This window comes from Phalaenopsis equestris, unplaced genomic scaffold, assembly GCF_001263595.1.
Source record: "Phalaenopsis equestris unplaced genomic scaffold, ASM126359v1 Scaffold000002, whole genome shotgun sequence".
NCBI lineage: Eukaryota > Viridiplantae > Streptophyta > Magnoliopsida > Asparagales > Orchidaceae > Phalaenopsis > Phalaenopsis equestris.
Window position 1 is genome coordinate 37285476 of NW_018164444.1, and position 5675 is coordinate 37291150.

At 35.1% G+C, this 5675-nt stretch overlaps 1 long non-coding RNA gene across 2 annotated transcripts in view; it reads right to left on the minus strand.

Annotated features, from left to right (window-relative positions):
• Positions 1-2425: 2425 nt before the first annotated feature.
• LOC110021296 overlaps positions 2426-5675 on the minus strand; it is a 7790-nt gene continuing 4540 nt past the window's right edge. The window contains exons 3-4 of one of the 2 annotated variants that reach the window (XR_002293642.1): positions 3373-3454; positions 2426-2886 (exon numbers count right to left, since the gene is read on the minus strand). This is a non-coding gene — a long non-coding RNA (uncharacterized LOC110021296). The other variant, XR_002293641.1, reaches the window with a different exon arrangement.

The window sequence follows — 5675 nt, forward strand, 5'->3', positions numbered from 1 at the left end:
ACCCAAAACATCTTTTGGCACATCATCCCAAAATCACTCATCCCCATTTGTCTAATTATTTTCGAAAAATTTTCCCTTAAATTGCACAAGCAATGAGTCATTATTTCATTTCTAAGACCACCATCATGACAAAGTCTAATTTCTCCCACTTCTAGCAGTAGGCCAATTAGGTGAGTGTTGGTTGAAAGTACGGACGTCGACGTCCATTAGTTCATGTAGATAATGACAAGATTCCCCCTAACAACAAAATACGGTCTTTATGGTCTTAACCCTAACATCCAAAGCTTTCATATATGAGGTTTTAATATTAAATTTAATCTCCATCTGACAAATAATTTCTTTGGATGTCAGGTTAGTTTGGTGAAGAATAATGGGGGGATGAAGTAGCATAAGCATATGAATTAAGATTAACAGTGTCAGTGCCCACCCATCAAGGTTGGGTGTGCACATGCATGACGACTGATGGTAGATGAAATTTTCCGAGTGCCAACTAACCTTTTACTTTTTGCTTCATGCAACCTACACTAGCAAGGCCTAGCTGAGTGATCGTGATATTCCAAAGTATTGATTATCAACCATTAAACGCACATTACAAGTCTGCCTTCGTAGAAGAAAATAAGTTCTCAACCAATTCATTAGGAACTTGTCCTTCAATTAATGTGTTCAAAGTTGGTTGTAATATTGTATGATGTCGCTTCCTCATCCCATTCCTATGTCGTCCTGTAAGCATGAATGTAATTATTACTAATAAACATTGCATCAAGGATATCTATGTTTGTTGTGGAGTGTACTAAGCACATCGTGCCTCATAATCTCTATGGTGTCGTCATACTCCCAAAGTACTTAATCTAGTTATCTCAATAAGAATTGTTAGAACCATCGATTGTGCACCACCCATTCTCTCGTAGCCACCTTTAATTAAAATGACCCGAGCCTCAACCCAAGTTGAAGCTCACTTAAGTTACTGCTATGTGCAGGCTTAATGTCATTGTCCATCCTCTCGTAGCCACCATTAGTTAGAATGACCCGAGTCTCATCCCGAGCGCAAGCTCACGTAAGTTACTGCTATGTGTAGGCTCAACATTAGATGGTTGTGTTGTACTGCATAGACAATTTTTTTTAGCTATAGCAATTTTTATTATTTTTATTAAGTAAAAATTTTGAACTATATGTTTGCATTATAGCTGTAGGTTTGGGAGTTCATCACTGATGCAGAAAAATCAATAAAATTTGAAACCTCATATTCTGTGAAAAGTCTGGCAGAGGTGATAGTGTGCTCTAGAACAGTGCGGCAATAACCTCCAATATAGATAGGGGCATATGATGACGTCAGCTCCCCACCATAAAACAACATTAATGTAGAAAATTGTTAGCTCATTATGTTCGTTAACCCTAACGATGCCATAAAAATTTTGGGCGGTATAAATGTAAAAAATAAAGTTTAAATATTAGATACGCAAACAGATATCAAATGGGTGTTATGTACGTAAATGCCCCAAAATAAATTTTAATTTAATATATTGCTCATAATGATTTATTCAAAGTAAAGCTCTCAACAAATATTTGGAAAAACATAAAACATTATTAGTTCAAATTTGCCTGTATAAACTTCAGTTTATGAGGTTCAGTAAATATTATTAATAGCAATAAGTAGTATGCAGACGCACATTTTTTTCTCTAGAAATTACTTTCACTTGTTAACAGCATCAAAATAATTCGCAATTACATATTTTAGCTATACGAGTTCACGAAATATCCAGAAGACCGAAATAATACAAGCACAAAAAAGAAAAATTCATAATCAAATTTGCTATCAAGCGAGAAATTTGAAGACAAAGCATCCAAATTTGAGAAAGAGAATAAATAATGAAAAAATAAGCATCCTACCTTTTTTTTTTTTTAAGGGTGGAATTTAAGAATACCGCTCCTCATATGTGCTATACATCCCTATAGGAATCAAACCTAGGTCAGGGGGTCTTAAGACTGACAATACAGTTGCCTATCAATTTGTCACCAAAAGGCGCACAAATAAGCATCCTACCTGTTCATATAGAAATTTGGTTGGCCCCGAAGCGACAAGCTAACCCAGGCTAGAGAATAAATAAATTCAAATGTAATATTGAAATTTGGGAGCCAGAATTATTGCGTGCAAACACGTAACACAAATTTACGTCAGGTGTCCGATATGGACTGTCAAAAAAATTTGAGGGAGTCCCACTCTTATAACAAAAAAATAAAAAAATGTATTTTAGTAGCCCAGATTGGACAACTGACGTAAATTTGTGTCTGAGTGTCCGCACGCAATAATCGCTCCAATTTTGGACCCCAAAACCACTAGCTAAATGCTAGATAGAGAGTTTAATAAAATAAATAAAGGTGTGCATAAAGCAGCAAGGGAACAAGTTGAATTCACCGGCTGAACATTTAAACGAGACATACCGAACATAACTAAAAACAATACAATCACAAACAAAATAAACGCAAAACAAACACTCAAGACATAGGCTCTGTTTGGCGCAGCTGCAGCTACGCTGCCACAGGAAGCAGCTGTGGGGAAGTTGGCTGTCTGTTTGGTGCAGCTGCGTGAAACCAGCTGTTTTATGAAAAAAAGATCATACTACCCATGTTTGGTGAAACTGTTTAAAAGAATAGTATAACAACCATTGTTTTGGAACTTTAGTAAGACCCCAAAGTGTTAACAACATCTGTTTATAAATAAGAACATATATGCAACACTCTTATGTATTTACATATCTAACACATAAACTTTGAAGTTTTACAAATATTTGCATAGCCCCCAAAGATACAACACATCAGCTAAAGATAAATAATTCTACGCCTTAAGTATGACCGAGTTCACTATCATGGCAATAATGGTTGCTACACCTGCAAACGATATGTTATAGGTATGTAAATAAACATGAATTCAAGTGTATGCATGTAAATGAACCCAAAATAAAATCTTACAACAGCATGAACCCTTGCTACACCAGCAATTAACTACTCACTGCATTAAAAAATGTTAGAAACAACTAGAGTTGAGATATTATTCAGATTAAGCAATAAGAAGCATGTCCTGTCGAATAAGAATTATGTATTTCCGTTTCTACACCTAAAATTTTCATTTCACCTTTCTACAACCCACATATTTCATATCACATCAAAAATACCACTATTTTAACTTTTAAAAGGAGAAATATGTCTTCTCAAGTGGCATATATGTAGAAACTAAAGTTCAGATGTTAGATTTGCAAAAATTGCAACCAATTATCATGAGCAGAAAATAAATCATTAGCAGAAAATTGCAAAAAATGCAACCAACGATGAAAACACATAAACCTTGTCATTCCCATGGAATTTACAAGGCTGTACCTGCTCTACCAAAAGCAATCCTCCAATACTTGCATGAAAATATGGAGGAACCGACAGATGTATTCCAGATTGGAGATCAAATCTGCATTATACATCTAATTACTGGCTAATAATAAACCTGGACTGCAATAAAAAAACTTAGCTAACTAAATGCAATGTTAATACAAAGCAGCCCAAGCTTGAAGGATTCTAAAAATAAGCAATTAGACAATTTAACACTAAAAACATTGAAAAATTTACATGCATACCACTCATCTAACACTTCAATTTACATATATAATTACAAAATAATTGAATGGTATGAATATAAATATTTCTACTACAAAGTTATAATTAGGAATTCCCTCAAAATTTCATATCCGAATATGTCCCAACCAATGACAAATGAAAGCAGTGATTATCATCAAAGGCATGGCACAATCCAAAGAGAAATTCAAGGAAAACATAATGATAAATATATAGGGTAAATAAATCATGTAATATTAGAATTTAGGTATTACATAAGTAAATACGTAAGAATTATTGTCCAACCCAATACCACTGCTATCACCACATATCCAAGCCTTCAGAAATTCAGATCACACATAACACCGCCCAATTTTACAAGCAGCATCACAAGTTTAACACCTTATAATGAGTTAGTAACCAAGCATTTGTCATTTAAAAAAAATATCATAAATCGAATAGCACAAACACAAAAATCCCAAATTATCATCTGGAGGCATATAACCCATAACACCACAACAAAAAGGAAGTTGTTGATGATTAGCATTAATAAAACCCATAACCAATAAGTGTGAACTCAAAATATGTTAAAACTGAAACTAAATAACAATGCAAAGATGTTGTTCTGAATGTAAATGCATAAGAATTATTTGGTATATATATGTGTAAATCCTTCTCATTTAAGTCTCACTTCCTTCTCTTGGATCAAGTGAAAGCCTTCTGATAAAAGGGGAGTTTCAGTGCAAGCCTCTCTAGCAAACATGGGCATATATGCAACACAAATTGAAATTTAAGATCACAGCAGCAACATGACATTTTCAACCAAAGGCATAGAAATAATATATTTTTTAAAAACTTGGGGCATTAACCTATTGAAACATCTGCCGCGACGCTGTGAATGAGGGTTGCAATGGCGAATGAAGGTAGGCATATTTATACACATTTAACAAGAAACTTGAGTCATGTTTATACACATTTAACACATTTCTTATGTATTTACTTAATTTACATATCTTTACTTTTTACTGTTTTCAGAAATTTAGAAAACATGGGGTAATGAAGGTAGGCATAACCGCATAAGCATTTAATTGAGCAAGCAATATGGTAAAAACAATAAGGAAATAGAAAACATACAATGGAGAGGAATTAAGGTTGGAAGGCAAGGGAAATATCATCGTTGGCATATGAAGTAGTCAGGATATGGGAACCTAGGAAAGCTTACGGTGAATGCGGTGAAATGGTCAGCTATTGTTGATATCCGGCGGTGAAAGACAGCGAACGTATCCAAAGGCAGAGAATGGGTCAAACGGCAGCGAACTTCCATTGTGCGTCTCCCCCAAACGCGAGAAAGCAAAGCCGCAAGAATTGGGAAGGCGAAGGATTTGTTCATGACGTCACAAAACTAGGGATTTTATTACAGAGGGCAGAACGACGGCGACGGAGGGAACGAGGGTTGCGAGGGCAATTATAGAATTTGACGAGGCGAAAGCTGGATACCGCGGCCCACTTTTCTCCCGATTTAGCTTTTCTGCCGCAACGCTGGAGCCAATCGGGGCCGCGAAGCCGTAAAAAAACGTCCCCAAACAGACCCATAATTGAAAGTTTCAAAATATTAATTGAAGAGATGATGACTACCAAATTTGATTTGTTCATCATCAAATTTAGTAGTTCAACGATGTATTTTGCATATCAAATAACGGATTAAAAATAAGCCCTAAAGTTTTTTCCCCCCCCTTCTTTACAGATTGCAATGTACGTTATTTTTTTTGTTTTTTCTTTCTTTTTTTAATATATATTATAAACATATAGCTAAAGTTTGCATTCTAATGGAGATGAGCCTTCGCGCAAATCTTTTCGAAAAACGAATATACATTGGTAAATGGAACACGATAAATCTATCATGTGCTACAGTTCCAACGACGTATCAGATATTCGACGCCTTGCACAAACAAGGTGTGCAAAACAACACATAACAAATTCTACACCGGCAATGATGAAGGGCATCACGGTTGTTATTATGAAGAGTAGATGTTTACCATTACATCGTACACCCAAAAAAAAATAACAATATATATATA